Here is an 18,362-nt window from a genome sequence, read left to right on the forward strand (position 1 = left end):
TCCGCTTTCCCTGCCCTATTTTCCTCTCCCACATTTATCATAATATCATACACTATATATATTTTACTTATCCATTTATTGTCTGTCTCCTCCCACTAGGACATAAGCTCCATAGGGAAAGGGTCAATGTTGTATCCGTTGCTACATTCCTTGCACTGAACACAGTGCCTTTTACAGAGCAGACTCAATAAATATTTGTTGAATGAATAAATGGCTGTGCCTATACAAGTCTGATCTATGGTAGGCTTTGAATTTAGGCAGTGAAGTAGAGGGATACTGAGACACAAGATTTTTGGCTGTGTGAAAATATGTGGAAATTAATATGGCAGAAATAGTTAGGTTATATCATATATTGGCTAAACTAAGATAATAACTCATTATCTGAGAGGGTTTGTGGTGTCGGCAGAGGCCCTCAGGATATACACGGGGTCCGAGAAGAGAAGTTTCTCAAAGTGTTCTCACAGCTACAGGATATGATCACTATATGCAAGACAAAGAGACCAGATGGGAGGCTGTCACAGTGTTCCAGGTTTGAAATGATATGGGTATGAATTAAAAGTGTGATTGACAATGAGGAAGACAGAAAGGCACAGATTTGAGAGACAGTTAAAGAAATAATCCCTAGGATTAAAGGACAAAAATGAATGTGGAACATAGATTGGAAATTCTGGATAACAAATGACCTTAAGGTTTCCAGATTAGAATACTGTTAAAACAATTGCATCCCTGATTTAAAAGAGCTATTTGGCCAAGTTAAATGGTTTCTTTTTGCTATTTTTGACTTATTTTGTACTTTTTCAGGGAAGAGAGCAATGGTGGGTAAAAGATGGAGGTTGAATACACAGTCACTAAGGACTTGTGATTTTCCCAAACTTGTGAAAATCCTTCTGGAATCAGACTAATGCCTGAATACCCCAGGTCACTGTAGATCTGTTTTGAGTGTATCAATGTCTGTATCTTCTCTACAGCATGATGAGGCCACATATTTCCTATAGTATTTCTATTAAAAAGGACTTTTATATTGCTGTTATCCCATAATGCCACCAGTAAAGATACGTCTAGTGGTGTTATGACAAAATAAAGTCAAGGTCACTCGGGAACGTTTTGGCTTTGCTGGGAATTCTCCAGTTTCTCACGAAACTCCCAGTAGTTGTGTGTCGGAACAGGCCACTGTTACGGTTTATCAGCTACGCTCAGCGGTAGAAGCTCGCACACCATCTGTTCTCAGATGCCTGGTTTTGCCCAGAGCTATTTGTTCTTCGTTTTTTTTTCCCCTCACCAATTTCCACAAATACCAAGCAAGAAAATCTTAACAAATTTTGCTAGTATTGGAGTGTTAAATGAATTAAACTTGGTGAGCCTAGCTCATTGAGGGATTGTGCTAAAATTCATGCATACAGAGGAACAGCAATTCTCCTGCAAGCAGATGATCCCTAGGCAGACTTGCTTAAAAGGTTGAATAAGTAGGTGAAAAGCCGTTCTCTCTTTCCCTTGTAGCTCCTTTTGCCCACCACTAAAGATGAGGAAATGAAGTGAATAGGCACTGACACATCATTTTAATTACCTGCCACTCGTGAGAATGACAATATGCTGAGCTCTATACCAGGCACTTTACATGTAAGATCATGGTTGAGAAGGTATCTGGTTGCTTCAACCTAATTATTATTTTTAAGTTAGAAATCACTTTTAGAAATTAGAGAACACAGATGCCTCTCATTCTTATACTGGTGACTCTACTTTATTGGAGAAACCCAAAAAGTAGGGATTCCTGAAGAGGGAAGAGTGCAAGTTAAAATGTCAGAGATACTGGTATGACAGCCAGCTCAACACACCCAGCTGACGTCACTTTGATCCAATCAATCTTTACATATCTCGGTTTTCTTAGTTTTGAAATAAGGAAAACAGTATAAACACCTTTTAATGAAAAGGTAAATCACAACTGCACAAGTACCTGGCACCCCATAAATATGAAAGACATTAAACCTAATATAAATGTAAAAACTAGAGAACATGAATACTTCTTTGATAGACTTGAATTAAAATACTGTTCCATGATACATTAAGTTGTGGGTTAATCATTTTCTGCTGCTTAAAATTTACTATTCAGTGGAGAAATGAAAGCCTCCGGCCACATAAAACCACTCAGATCTTCCTGTTGAAGCAGCCATGTTTCTACGTGTTGAAGCACGTAGTTAGCTAAAGCAGATTGACATGCTCTATGCCAAGGTCAGAGTAGATACATGCAGAAAATTCAAAATTCAGGTTGGACACAGTGGCTCATGCCTGTAATACCCAGTATGGTGGGAGGCCGAAGTGGGCGGATCATGAGGTCAGGAGATGGAGACCATCCTGGCTAACACGGTGAAACCCTGTCTCTACTAAAAATACAAAAAAATTAGTCAAATGTGGTGGTGCACACCTGTAGTCCCAGCTACTCTGGAGGCTGAGGCGGGAGAATTGCTTGAACTCCCGCCTAGGAGGCGAAGGTTTCAGTGAGCCAAGATCCCGCCACTGCACTCTAGCCTGGGCGACAGAGAGAAAAAAAAAAAAAAAAAAAAAAAATCACTTACTTGTTAAGATACGCCACCCTTCATTGGACTGTGACTTGGAATATGGTATTAAATATTCTACATTTTTACTGTCTTGTTCAGTTTAGCTTGAGGAGCTATTGCACATATTACATAATCTATTATAGGCTGTTTGGAATGAAATTTAGATACACGTTACCTAAAATGGTTAACAGTAAATTTACAATACTTACAAGTGGCTTTGTTCATATTCCTTCATTCAACCAGTATTTATCTAGTCCCTCTGTGTCTGGAGTTGGTTGCTTCCTGTGGGTTTGTGGTCTCGCTGACTTCAAGAATGAAGCCGCAGACCTTCGCAGTGAGTGTTACAGCTCTTAAAGGTGGCACAGACCCAGAGTGAGCAGCAGCAAGATTTATCCGGAAGAGTGAAAGAACAAAGCTTCCGCAGCATGGAAGGGGAACCCAGCGGATTGCCACTGCTGGCTGGGGTGGCCAGCTCTTATTCCCTTATTTGTCTCTGACCATGACCTGTTGATTGGTCCATTTTACAGAATGCTGATTGGTCCATTTTATAAACCTCTCTCTAGCCATAGAGTGCTGATTGATGTGTTTGTACAGAGCACTGATTTGTGAATTTTACAAACCTCTAGCTAGCTATAGAGCGCTGATTGGTGTGTTTTACAATCCTAGCTACAGAGTGCTGATTGGTGCATTTTACAATCCTCTTGTAAGGCAGAAAAGTTCTCCAAGTCCCCACTCGACCCAGGAAGTCCAGCAGGCTTCACCTCTCACTTCTACATACAACATATAGTGCTGGCCAAAGGGGAGAAGTATGCTAACATTTAAAATACATTTCTGCCTTGAAAGATTTGTAATTTAGTGGCAATAATAAGAGGAAAAGAGAGTGGACTTGAGAATAAGCCAGAGAAGGCTACAGTCACTGAAGAAGGACTGCAAAACCTCATTGTCTCCTGTGGCAAGGTTAAACTTCAACCACATACACCATGCATATAAATGCATCATGTGTATTCAGTGCATATTCATAACCCTCCTGAGGGTCCAGTTCTACAGACATAGAATCAGCCAAATGTTGTTGGAAATTGGGTGTTTGCATGGGACTGTCCACAATGGCCCTCCCTCTCTAAGGTTAAGACTAGACCCAGAGAGCTCCTGGCAAAGCAGTTTAATACAACAGACTTGAGTGGCAGAGATTTGAGGTTGAGCTGCACTTTGTTCCTTGTTTACCTTGCAAGTTTGGGCAATGTATTTACATTTCTGGAGCCTCAGTCCCTTATCTGTAGAAATGGACAATCATAGTAGTCTCTAGTGAGTCATCTAGAGAGGCCTTTAGATAACAAGAAAGCTGCTTATTTAATAGGCAAATATAAAGTCCTCATTACTCTGTAAATTGACTGGATATTTAATGATGATAAAGCATTACTGATATAAAATTTTAGAAGCAATGATATTAAATTTATTTTTTGAGAGTGGTTTTTTGAAGCTATGTATGGACATATAGAAAGGTTCAATATAGTATTAGCTCTACTTTTACATAATGAAATATGTAAATTGAAATGCATGTAAGTATTATAAGTTGAAATATACAAATTGAAAAAATAGTATATAGATATGCATTTATAAGTTCAAATATTTCATAATAAAAGTTTATAGAAATGCAAGATGCTTGAAGAATGGAATGAATGAAATGCCTTTTCCCAAAACCAAAATATTTTTTCCCTATTTTTCTCATGGGCTCTCGTCATTTACTCAGGGACACACTGGATATACATAGACAGCAAAAGGAAAAACTATGGAAATAATTCCCCAGCATCCTTAAACTAAAAAGGGAAACTATTGCATGTTGCCAAAATCTGGGAAGGCCCTCCAGCTTCCCCACCCTGGGTCTCCCTTTATGATGCCTACTACAATGTGGATTTATGTTCACCAGAATATCACCTACTGTATAACAAGTAGAGTATAAAGTACCATATTGGACTACCATATGGCTACCAACCTCAGAGGTTGGTAGCAACTATCAATGTAGAAATTTGAGAGCAGAATGAGCCTCAGGATAGAACCAGTTCTCACTCAAGCATGCTATATAATTGGCTGTAGTGAGAAACTAAAAAATGTCTCAGAAACCAGATGGATTTGAAATGTTCCATTATTCATAAACAGTTTTTCTTTTTCTTTTTTTTTTTCTTTTTTGCTACTGTACTTGTTCCCATTCCCAAATATTCTGCCACAGAAGATTGCTGAAGAAGGTGTGAAAAGGAACATAAATCTCTGTTTGCTTTTCTGAAAGGTGTACTTGCAGCCACAGCACCCAAGGAGCCAGAGGCAATGGCTGGGGCAATGTGTTCAGGGTTCCCTCTCTACCTGGGCATGTTATCGGTGGATATGTGTGTGAAGGGGCTTCTGGAGGGAGGGTGCGAAGAGGGTCGTGTGTCAATCTGGCCACAGGTAATCATAGCTTGCCAAGTTTTGCGACTAAGAAAATTCATCTTCTCCAAAACTCAAATTGATATTTCCTTCTTTTTGTTGATTCAAATGGCAGTCATTGATGTTCTGACCGGAAGTGGCTCCCCCCAGGTTAAGAATTGCTCAGTCTACTTCCACTGTCCCACCCCACTCCAGTTGGAGAAAGGAGAAGCAAGGGCACTTCAGTTGAAGAGCAACACTTTTTTCAAATAAGTAACAATCCAAGCTACAAAAAAGAAACTAATCAGTGACATGTATAAACAATGATGGTTTATAAAACAATCTCAGACAAGCAGACTTGCAGTTTGGCAATTTACATACCAGATGAAATGCGATAAGGAGAGCACCTTTCAAAGAGTATTCGTGTATCGTAAAAGAATGTGAAAGAAGAAAATCCGGGTCCTCTTCTCTGTAACATGGTGATGGGGAATGCAAAGTCGTGTAGCAATCCTGGTAGCCTTTCATCAGACATTTTATCATCCTTTGAAATAATGCATTTACTCTAGGGATGTTGAGAAAATGTCTATTTAAGGCGTTAGTGTAATTATTGCTTAGGGAGAAGTTTGTTTTGTGTGATTTATATAGAGAATGAAATAACTGATAGATTTGAGGTTGGTAATACACAGTATGAAAGATGAATCCTTCTATGCTTTCACACCTCAGTCTTACTCATCCCAACTTCGGTTCATTAAATCCAAACTGCCAGAGGATAAAACCGGACAGATTCATAATTGAGAACTTCATTTCATATGTGGTGAAATTTAACTGTCATTATGATGAAATATAATGTGTTTTCTGTTGGGGTTCTAATGATTTTATTATAGACACCATATTTTTATATGATTGGGTCTCAGTTACGGAGAAGAATGTGCCCTTAGATAACTTGAATAGAAGATAATCTGTGAGTGACTTAGCTGTAACTTAAGAATATACTTTCTTTTTTTTTTTTTACAGAAAATATACTCTCTCATATTAGTTCAATATTAAAAATATTTTTAGGTTCTCTTCTCATGTAGCATGGCAACGGCAACCTCTCCAACGCTGTCCTCTAGGCTAAAGACAACATCTACACTTTCGACTCTCCTCTGAAGTATTTGCCAGAGACTGTTGCCACTCATGTATTTTCCAGAAATTTGCTCATTATAACATATATTATCTCTGCCATACAATATCACCTTTAAAATCTCCCAATCCTTTTGAACCCAGTAGTAATCCTAGAGACTGTCACATTCAATCTTTTCTTTCTATTAACTAAGAGACATCAAGTGACTGGCCCAGGTTCAAAAGCTATCTGGAAAACCCGGGGAGGAATTAAGGAAAGCAAACCCTTCTCAGATGCTAATGGTACTATCTTTTTATAGTTTGTTTTGTATCATTATCCAATTGCTTTGATTAGGACTTACTTCCCAAATGGTTTCAAAAACCTTTGATGGCAGGGAAACTGTTTTATTTATTTACTGTTTTTCTTTACAGTGTAATGCTGGAAACACACTAAAAAAGCAATGAGTATAATGAATATGTTGCATAGTAATAAGGAGAACCATGTTTTTAATTGAGGCAAAATTCACATAAGATAAAATTAACCATTTTAAAGTTAACAATTAGGTGTCATTTAATACACTCACAACTATATGAGAACACTCCTTTAATCTAGTCCCAAAATAACTTTAATCACCCCAAAAAGGGTACCCTGTACCTACTAAATAATTATTTCGTATCCTCCCCCTACTTATCCCCTACAAAACACCAATTTGCTTTCTGTCTCTATGTATTTGCCTATTTTGAGTAATTCATATAAATAGAACCATACAATATGTGGACTTTTGGGTCTGGCTTCTTCCACTTAGCATATTGTTTCAAAGTTTAATCCATATCATAGCATGGCTAAAAATATCTTATTATATGTATCTGTCACAATTAGTTTATTTATTCATTGATAGACACTATGTTGTTTCCATCTTTTAGTTCTTGTAAATTGTGCTGCCAGGAGCATGTGTATATGTGTATTTGAGTATCTGTTTTCAGTTCTGTTGGATATATACCTACAAGCGGAATTGCTGGGTCATATGGTAATTCTATGTTTAGCTTCTTGAAAACCTGCCAAACTCGTTCCCATAGTGGCTGAACCATTTTCCGTGAAAAATACAATTTCGAGGATAGAAAATTATATAGTGTGATGTTTGTGCACACAAAAGAATGCCCCTTGACAGTTTGGTAACAACTGTTGTGCAACAGTTGTCATTTATGTGCATTCTCCATTTACAGGTGAGAACTCTGACACATCCAGATTTTGTAAGCTGCATAGAATGAATTTCACAGGATGCATCCAATTCATGGACTCTTACGAGATTGTATCAATACCTACAGCTCTGACCTCTGGGGTAAGTAGTTGTGCTGCTATGCACAGTTGTTGAAGTTGTGCACAACCTATCCTGTCATATGCACCAACCCTGATTAAGTGACAGCTAATTCTTTATATTCCAAACTTGGCTCTTTCTGATGTGAGGAATTATCCATCTACTCTAATGTTTTCAGTCATCTTTTGGAATGCAAGCATCTACTCTACTGCCATCAATCAATAATATCTTTAATGTCGTGCACAAGTCCTTATGCCAGACCATTGGAGGGACTGCAAAAGGTATGAAATGGAGGCCTTACCATCAATGAAGTTAAAGATTCTATGGAGAAATGAAACTGACATGATTGAAAAATTTATTAATATTATAGAAAGTGATATGGTTTGGCTGTGTCCTCACCCAAATCTCATCTTGAATTCTCACATGTTGTGGGAAGAACCCAGTAGGAGGTAATTGAATCATGGGGGCAAGTCTTTCCCATGTTGTTCTCATGATAGTGAATAAGTCTCACAAGATCTGATGGTTTTTTTAAAGAGGAATTCCCATGCACAAGCTCTCCCTTTGCCTGCTGCCATCCATGTAAGATGTGACTTGCTCCTCTTTGCTTTCCATTGTGATTGTGAGGCCTCCCCCAGCCATGTGGAACTATAAGTTCATTAAACCTTTCTTTTGCAAATTGCTTAGTCTCAGCAGCATGAGAACAGACTATTAGAGAAAGTATTAAAAAATTGTAGGCAAAAAATCTGACTAAATGATTAGGGCAGTCACACAGAAAAGATGAAATTTGAATTAGGCTCTGGAGAAGGGGCAATAGTTCAAAGACAGAGAGGAGAAGAGCTGTTATTCTTAGTGTATTATATAGAGTCTACAAAGCAGGTTTTGGTACAAGTTTGAATAGAAAACAAAATTTATGCGCCAGAGCAGTGAGAGGCGTGAGTTTGTAATGATAGTCTGCACCAGCTGGTTGAAGACTGTAATGTCAATCTGGTCTTCACTCTGAAGATACAGGGTCTTTGAAAGGTCAAAGATGATGAAAAGCAATCTCTTAGTTCAATTATTCCTGCAAGATGGATTGGTGAGATGGGAGAGTTATGAGGCTTTCATTGTTCTCCAGACATACAGTGACACAAAAGGATCTGAATTAAGTTAAAGACAGAAGAAACTGGAGATAAATAACAAGATCTCAATGATAATGTCAAGAGAATTTGGGGACTGATACAGTTTGGGCTTTAGAGGAAAGGAAACAAGGAGTTAATGGTGACTGTGAGGTTTCAGAGCTGGAAGACTGCACAAATGGGGACCTTCTTTATGAAGCTGGTTCATCTGCAACAAGGGAAGAGGGCAAGAGTGTTGAGTTCATTTAGACAGTGAGCCATTTAAGGTGAAACACGTGTGACATCATCACTGTAGCAAACTGTGTCTAGATAAACCTCTAACGTTTCTAGAGAAAAAGGTTTGGAAGATGTCTAAATAAGGCAATATTTGAAGACATTTGGAAACAAATGAGGTATTTGAGGATTTGTGCTTGAGTCTACCTCTTGAGGGACATCTCCCTTATAAAGCTCAGGCAACTTTTTGATATTTTTATTTCAATGAGATATAGCAAAGACAGAAAACTCATAATGGGTTTCACAGTCTTTCTCCCAATCCACTCCTCATCAGAAACAATGCTGACCAAAATCCAGATATTTTCCCTAATGCCTCCAGTACACTCTGTCTGAACCTCTGAATCTTCCACCTTTTGATTAATCTCAAAAGCCAGTGCTGATGTTGCTCGTTTAGTGGTTGAGAGCACAGGAAAGAGGTTTCTCGACTATGGCTTAGAGTCAAGTTTAGAGTTTGGAACAAACAAGGTATCAATTCTAACCTAAAGAGGGCTTATCTGACTTTTTAATTATGTTTGCCAGGTTGCTATTTGTGGTTTTGTGGGGAAAAAAAGCAATAGCATATCACTGCCTTGTTTAGCATAAGGAGGGATAAGCTGCTTTCTCATCTGTCCAAGGAGATGGATGACATAAAGAGTAAGTGACCATAACCCTTAAGCAAAGGAAATTTAATTATAGATGTTTAGATAGTATTCATTCAACTGTAGTATCTTTCAGGAAATACTGTAAATATTGCCTAAAAGAAATTATCATAATTGACTAATTAGTCTCAGCTGTTCCCAAGAACAGGTAAAATTGTTTCATGAGAGTGCCAAGTGTTTCCAGTCCCAAGCAAGGAAATTCCAATCCCAAGCATTCTTTTATAATCTAATTTTTTTAAAAGAGAACAACAGGCCGGGCGCAGTGGCTCACACCTATAATCCCAGCAGTTTGGGAGGCTGAGGCTGGCGGATCGCGTGAGGTCAGGAGTTTGAGACCAGCCTGGCCAATGTGTGAAATCCCATCTCTACCAATAATGCAAAAATTATCCAGGTATAGTGGTGTGCCCCTGTAATCCCACCTACTCAGGAGGGTGAGGCAGGAGAATCGCTTGGACCTGGGAGGTGGAGGTTGCAGTAAGCCAAGATCGCGCCACTGCACTCCAGCCTGGGCAAAAGAGTGAGACTCTGTCCCAAAACATAAAAAAGAGAAAAAAGAATAACAGCAACACAAATAGCATTGTTCGATGGTTTCTGTGTATAAAGCCCTGTGCTGACCATTACCTTGTTTAAACCTCACAACAGTTATATGATTATTAACCCCATTTTATAGATGGGAAAATTAAAGCTTAGAGAAGCCCAGGTTGCAAGGTCAAAGAAAATACAAATAGAATGTTCTTGGCTACAACACAGTTTCTTAACTACATAGCTATTGGAGATTGTTTAACTGAAGTAAAGAGAACAGAGGGGAAAATGCTGACAAATATAGAAGTGACTATGAGGAGAAACATTTAGGAAGATGGCAGTATCAAAACATGTCCTACATCAAGGATGTACACCAAGGAAAATATAGATTAAGATGTGAATCCAAAGAAAAGAAAGCCATGGTTGGAGTTTTGAGAAAATACAATTTTAGATTAGTCATGAGAGTAGACATCAGATGCAGGGAGTTAAGTTGTGAGACGATAACGAAGATGTGGCAGAGTTTAGAAAAACGAGTCATCCTAGAAGCCTTAGAGTGGAAAGGAAAACAGGGTAGCTAGCATTGAAGAGTCACATGTGCTGTTCTCAGTACAGGGAACATGTACATGAAAGAGGCAGGCATAAGGCTTGTCAGCTGAAAGGGAGGGCCAGAGGTCATGGACACAAGGGAGAGTTGAAGGAGGAAGTGAGAGCAGGAGCTTCGATCAGAAAGAAAGGATTTCAAGGAAGCTAGACACCTTTTCTTCTAATGGAGGAGAAGGGTAAAAATGGAATGGGTCCCTAAGAAAATAAAAACCTACTACCAGCTCTTCCAAAATTACAACTTTGTATTCATGTGTTTGTCTGTCTTAGTGGCAAGAACAGCCCTCTCCAACCACTCATGCCTGAAAAGTTTGGGTTACCTTACACTCCTTCCATGCTTCCTCCCACCCATTCAACTCCTGGCTGTGAATGTTTTCCCATCCAACACCCAGCCCTGGCTGGCAGTGTTTTAATAATAATACCATTTGCTAAACCCCTTTCATGTGCCTAGCACTATAGTTAAGTCTCAGAGCAGCACTGTTGAAGTTGTATATTTTTGTGGGAGGACACTGAGGCTTTCAGAAGGTAAGTATCTTGTTGGAGTTCACATGATAATAGATGGAGAACCAGAAACTGACCTCAGGTCTGTCTGACTGCAAAACCATCCTCCTGCCACTATAGCACACTCTCAAAGGCATATGTCTCTTATTTTACAGAGTGAAGAAGTTACTTAACAATAGTTTCGATGGACTGTAAAATCAACAGATGATATCCATATTCATATTGGTAGCTCCATTGTATTTAGATAGTGTGAGACAGCAGTATTCACTTCCACCCAATTCAGGGACTTTCTCTAGCAAGGTATTGCAGTTTGGAAGTGGGAACAGGAGAACATTGTCATGACAAAGAGAACAAACAAGTTCAAGGCAAAAAACTAAAATCATAGCCTTGGGATTCAAGGAAAAAGTCATTAAGCACAGAGATAAGTGAAGGACTCTTACCCAAAGGCTCTCTCTGTCCAGTCCAGTTGGCACAGAAGATTTCATTCTTCACATTTCAGCATTGACTGTGTATATTCATCATGTGCGTCTCAGGTGTTGGCCTCCTATAACTCCTGATATGTGTCAATTTATTTATTGCTCTCTTAGACTTTCTAAGAAATTTTAAGTTTACACATTTTTTAGTTCAACTAGTACACTAGGATACAGCAAGAGTGCCAAATTAAATATATATATATAACTCCACTACTGTAACAAATTTACTCTTTTCAAGTTTTTCACTTTCTCTCCAGGCCTTGTAAAAAATCACATATGAATTTTAAATGGTTCCAATGAGGAAAGAGATGCCATATTTTAGTGTGGCTGTTTCACTGCTCCTTTTTTATAATTTTCAATTTTAATGGTTACTAATATTCTATCAACTTGCCCCCGTTTTCCCCTAATCGATCCCCTCTGTTGAACATTTAAGTTGTTCTCAAACTTTTATTATTGAAAGTAATACTGCAAGAGAATATTTATAAAGAAACTTCTTTTGTTTCCTTAGTTGAAAATTTTGAAGAAGCAGTTACTGGGTCCAGAGGTTCTCTTGTAAGTATTGTATCTCCATTAGTTAATCTCCCATTATTCTTTTTCATCCCTCCCATAAGCAAGCTGATTATTTTCCTAAATGTGGATTTTCAAAGACAAAGCAATAGCTTTGACATTTGTATCATGCCTATTTTTATTAAATAGTGATTTGTGTAAAATGTACACGTAATTGTAGAACTAATGGGTGCAGAGTATAGCACTTGTAACACACAACATTATATATATTTCTCAATAATTGATGCATTAGTCACCTTTCCTTCCCTGAAAAATCATTTATGCATATTAGTTTTCTGGCCACTACAATCCCTTGGAATTAGCTTTTTGTTAATCTACTGGGAAAGCAATCAGCAACCACAGTGATGATAAAAGTAAACAATGGAAGCACCAATTGTGTTGACAATGGGAGCACCAAGAAGAGTCACCCTACTCAAGAGATCATAGAGAAAATGATTATTTTTCTTTATGGACAAAATTGCTTCACAAAAGATCTGTAGATGGGCTATCCATTTAAAGAGCATAATTTGGGGTTTTAAGATATATTCTATAGGCTTTTCTATGGAAGAGTATTTTGGGTTGTTTTTCACCCCAGGTAGTACATTATGAAACATTCTCACACTGATGTTATTTTATAACTTTGTTAAAAAGGGGGAATAAGTGAAAGAACTTATCTTAGAGTTGTGGGAAGCCATAAGGATACTTAACATATCCTTTCATCTGGCTTCTGGCTGGTGAGAAATGTTCTTCCAGGATGCCTTTAGACACAGGAGAGTAGAAATAACCACTTAAAGGTTGGTGCTTCAGTGCCTTGTTTCACTCTAACCTCCATTCTTACAGACTTGGTTGTATTTTTGGAAATACTTTAAGAAAATTACAACGAAATCTAAGATGCCTTTCCTTGTGGAAGATACATGAATTTACTGTATCTGTTTTGCTCATGAATTACCCCTGTAGCCTTACAAATATGATAAAGAAATCTATTCACATTCATGTTTTGGCTATTTAGGATAGTTTTCAACATGTAAACGGAAGTATAAGACTAATAAAATATACTAATATCACATTGCAACTGAAATACAAATTTGTGGTTTATTTCCCTCCAAATCTTTGCATATAGATGAAGACGTAACTAAGTCTACTTCTCTCTTGAAAAGTTTGCTATTGCTTCCTAATAATTCTCTAATTGATTTGTGTGAGGTCTTTTGTTGGTTGGCTATTTGTGTTTTTTCTGTTATGTGAAATAGTTCCTGCCATTTCTTTTCTTTGGCAACCCTGAAAAAGCTGAAAGAAGCTGATCATTGCTAATGTATTGAACATCTTTTGAAATCCTAGTGACTACAGCCACCAAAAGAATGGACACATGTGCTATCTGGATGAGCACTTCCTCCTGACTCCTTAACAAAAACCTCCCTGAAAGGTTGATAAGCAAACAGGCTTTACAACAGAAGGGCAGCTCATTCCCCAGAGGAACTGACGGAAGCCATACACCCAACACAGGAAAAGAAAGCAGGACATGGGTGATTCTGAGAAAGGTGCAGCTTTCCAGGACAGACAGGAAACTGACATATGGCAATTGAATCAAAGGGGATCGTCAAGTCTCTGTTCAATTGTTTGAGTCACAAAGTCTCCAATCCTTCAGCAACATGGTACTTTGACCATGGCTTGAGCAAAACCAAAGTTATAGGTGATGGTTATGGTGATGAATAAAAGAGCAGTGCACAGTGAATATGAAGAATAAATTCGACTTTGATTTTAGTTCAGGGGTGTAGATAGATATTTTGTTCGGGATTTGTAACTTGGATTTTGGGAGATTGCTTTCCATGAAGATTTTGAATCCTCATAGATAATATATTAATTTAGAGTAGAATAGAGATGAATTCAAATGAAGGGTGAGAGAAGTTGTACTTTGAGGAATAAGAAAATAGGTATAAAAACATTTAGTGAATTTTTAAATCATGCTATAGACAATCATCATTATGATCCTACTTAGGAAAGTCAGAGTCACGAAGCTCTGGATTTAGTTTTTCTGTACTCTGTTGCAAAGGGAATTCTTTGGTAGAGAAAATAGATAGAAGCCTGTCAGCGACAGACAAGAGAGTGGAATGCAGGAGAGCGGGTTCCTAGAGGGATGTCGCTTTCATTCTACTTCCCTGCTTCAGTTTTCTAGCCAGCACATGGTAACCACCTCTCTCTTCTGCTACCTTCTGAAGTTGCTCAGATATATCTCTGTTCCTTTGACCCAGAAGAAGGGCCCCCCACCAGCCACCTCTGTCCCATTACATGGCCCATTAGGCTTACCTTATCTCAAAGATACACTCGAGTTATTGGAAATTTCCCATAAATATTTCCACACTCCTGAAAGTGGAAAGAACACAGCAGGAAAAGACAAACTAGCATGTGTGTTAGTGTATGTAGTTATACTGAGGTTAGAAATGGAAAACACACCTGATACTATGCATTATTATTTAAAAAACAGCAATAAGAACAAATTGGAAGTTCAGAATGAGGCCCTGGAGAGAACTATTCTTTCTCTGGCATTTATTTAAATTCCTCTTTGAGAAATAGCTTTATTTTCAGTGATTTCTTGGGTGAGTAAAATAACATTTCACTCAAGAGTTAAAAGGGGTCAGCTTGGGTCTTGTCAGGGGTGTTTTGGAACTTTCTTGCTGACCTGGAATTAGTGCACGTGCATCTGAGTGCTACTCCAGCCACCCAGCACACCATAAAATATGTTTTCCGCTACAATGATATTGCTGGCAGTGCATAAAACAAATGGACTGGGTCAGAAATAGTCTGACTCCACCTTTAAATGGATTCTTCTGGATGTATGTTACTTTGGAGAGCACTTTCAAAACATTCTTCTATTAAGTTTTTCATTATAATTTTAACTCCTGTCTACAGAAGCTATTCATTAATTCAATTAGTCCTTATTGCCGACTTAGGGAGTGAGTTCTATATCGTAAGCCCCAATGCACAGACGCAGAAACTGAGGTTCAGAAGCTTTAACATCTTGCCCCAGGTCTCTCAGATGTTAGTAGCTAATCTGGGATGCAAACCAGATGCCTGAATCAAGTCTCTGTTCTTTTCATTCTGCTGCATTGGCTCATCTGACTTGAAACTGCATCAGTTAGGGTTTGGGTTCAGCTGCATACAAAAAAATCCAAGTGACCACCAGTTAGACTAAACAGAGATTTATTTCTCTTCCATATAACAATAAATTCAGACATAAACAGTCTGAAGCTGGTGGAAAGAAAATGCTTTCTGGTTTCCCATGTGATCAGGCACATGAAGGCAGTTGCAATTCCAGCCATCGTGACTGTAATCCAGACTGCAGAAAGGAGTTAGAAACAAGAAGACGTTGCATTTACATCAGGAAAGCAAAGTATTTTTCAGAAATATACTGAAATGACCAAAAATGTGTCTTACATGATCATTACTGGTCATCTAATCTTCCTAGAAATGTGATTTTTATCTTATAACATTGCTGCCCCAACAAAATAGAAATTCCATCAGTGAAAAGGAACGAAGGAATGGATTTTCTATTAGTACCCAGAGAAGTATCTGTCTCCAAAAATATCTATCTTTCCACTTCAAAAATAATCAAATGTTTTCTTACGGCATTTTTGTCCCAAAGCGTACTCCCACCCCTTGTTTTATGTTCCTCAATTTAGAGCGTGAACACTTGCTGGTCGACCCATAGTCCCTTTGAGGGACTGTCAGCCAGCTGTAAAAGGACTATGTATATGAAGACCACACCAGCTAGAGGCCTAAACTCAAGGTTTCATTGTTTTGAAGGACTTAATATTCTTCTAGTTTATACAGAATCTCACTGGGTAAACTTGCAAAAAAAAATTTCTAGAATAGAAGGAGAAGAGTTTGGAATACAAAATTCAACTATTTTTAAGTAATAGAGAAAGGTAACAAAAACGTCAACATTACAGACATCAAATACTTTAGCTAATGAGGTAATGTTATTGAAGTTGGAAGCTGACCCTATCACCATAGGTATCTGTTTTCCTAAGTTACTCATCTTAACCACTGATTCACACTGTTCACCCTCCCACTCGGCAGTGGAAATTAAATGGCTTGTGATTCACAATCTCAGCCTTAGAGAAGAGATTTGTAATAACAGATGTTTATAATGTGCCTCTAGTTTCCCTTGACCTTCTCGTCTTCCCCACTAAATCCCTTATTCTAGACCACGGAATTTTACAAGGGACTTGATGTCCTTGGGTCTTGCTGAGCCAGAAGATATTCACAAAGGCTTGGACGAAAGCTTCTCAGCCATCAAATTGGCTAATTCATTCCAGATTATGCTGAACGTAAGCTCTCCAGAAGAAACCATCATCTAACACAGGGGTGAGGTGGGGCACGGTTCCGGGAGGATCAGATGAAGAGGAGTCAGCATTAATAACGGAAAAGGAAGGCCCAGGGTGATTGGAGAAAAGCCAGGACAGTGTGAGGACTCTAAGCCCAATATTAGAACTTCAAGAAGAATAGAGAGTTCAACAATGTCAAATCCTCTAACATCTGAGGAAGAGAGCAAGATGAAAGCATTGGGTTTAGAAATGTGATGTGATTGATGAGCTTGCTAAGGTAGTTTCAGAGGGACGATAGTGAAAAAGCAAAAAGATAAAGCCTGTACTTGGTAAAAATTTAGAGAAAAGGAAAATTTAAAGTAGGGACCTCGGTGACTGGTCATTTTTGGAAACACCCCTCAGTGAGGGGAAGGAGAAAGAGATAATTAGAGCCAGAGAGACATGCGAGGTTGGTGGCATTTGTTATTAAGACCACATCAGCTAGAGGCTTAAACCCAAGGTTTCATTGTTGGGTTTCATTGTATGGTACAATCTTGGATGTGGTTTTAGTCTATGAGAAAGTAGTCAATTAGAAGTAGGAATAGACAAGCAGATGGAACAAGAGCTGGAGGAGATGACACTCTGAATTAAAATTTAATTAATATCATGGTTTCATTAAACACAGAGCCTTCACTTCTAAATATTCAAATACACATATATACATACACATACACATACACCTTTATACAAACTGTAAGTGTGTGGACTGTTAGAAACCTCACTGTGTAAAAACTGAAATTATAACATGGGAAATGTAGAAAGGTGATCATTTAGATGAGAATGCAGATAATAATAAAATAACACATTTTATGATTTCTTTAAATGTTTATTCATCCCTCCACACAATTAAATAGCATGTCTTTGGACATTTTTATGATTTTTCCTTTTTCAGCTGTACATACCATGAGAGATACAGGTTCTATAACTATTTGGAGGTATATAGATAGAAAGAGGAATAAGAAAATGTTATGTCCTCTCTCCTCTATTAAAAAAAAAAATTCTGTTTTGAAAATGTTTCTTTTTTTGAAAATTTTTTTGAAAAATGTAAGGTTGATATAACGAGTGCATATGCATTTGGAGGTAATATGTCTATTCTTAACAGTCATTTTAAAAATTTTCCTTTTCTTCGATTTCCTGATGTTTGCCTCCATGTCCAGTCCAGCACTGCTTCTAATTGTTTTATGTTTCAGTCTCATGCCTCTCACATACGAGGAGCAACTCCTTTGTAAAATGGCAAGGAATTGCCTTTTTTTTTTTCTATGAGACAGAGTCTCACTCTGTTGCCCAAGCTGGAGTGCAGTGGCATGATCTAGGCTCACTGCAACCTTCACCTCCTAGGTTCAAGCGATTCTCCTGCCTCAGCCTCCTGAGTAGCTGGGATTACAGGTGCCTGCCACCACCTCTGGTTAATTGTCTTTCTTTCTTTTCTTTCTTTCTTTTTTTTTTTTTTTGTATTTTTAGTAGATACGGGTCATGTTGGCCAGGCTGGTCTTGAACTCCTGACCTCAGGTGATCCACCTGCTTTGGCCTCCCAAAGTGCTGCATTGCCTTTTCAAAATACCCTTTCCCCATTCCCTCTTTCGGCCCTTCCATTCTCTTCCCCATATTACTTGATCTCACCCTTATAGTCTCCATCTTGGCATTTACACTGGATCCTCGATATGGAACTTTCAATCAAGTCACTAATGCATTTATTATATATGTCTAATTTGCCATTTCATCTATTAACTCTATTAACTACTGTCATTTTATTTTAAGAACTATATGCTACAATTATAATTCTACTTCATACTGTTTCTGTATTTTATCGCTTAGTGTTGCTTTTTTTAGTGTGGTGTTTTTAAGGCTCTTTTATAACTTTAAGTATTCTAATTTTACTTCTTGGAGCTCTAAAGGTTGTTTATTGTATTTTTTTGGTTCTTTATCTTGGAAGAGTTTTTATTTATCTATTCTGTTAGTTTATTTAT

The 18,362-nt window shown here is 38.1% G+C and overlaps 1 long non-coding RNA gene across 1 annotated transcript in view; it reads left to right on the forward strand.

Annotated features, from left to right (window-relative positions):
- The window catches only part of LOC106999302 (uncharacterized), a 33,509-nt gene extending 15,681 nt beyond the window's left edge, over positions 1-17,828 (forward strand). The window contains exons 2-3 of the long non-coding RNA XR_013395355.1: positions 7,275-7,390; positions 11,997-17,828. This is a non-coding gene — a long non-coding RNA (uncharacterized LOC106999302). The remainder of the gene's footprint in view (positions 1-7,274; positions 7,391-11,996) is intronic.
- Positions 17,829-18,362: the final 534 nt, after the last annotated feature.

This window comes from Macaca mulatta, chromosome 7 (assembly GCF_049350105.2).
Source record: "Macaca mulatta isolate MMU2019108-1 chromosome 7, T2T-MMU8v2.0, whole genome shotgun sequence".
NCBI lineage: Eukaryota > Metazoa > Chordata > Mammalia > Primates > Cercopithecidae > Macaca > Macaca mulatta.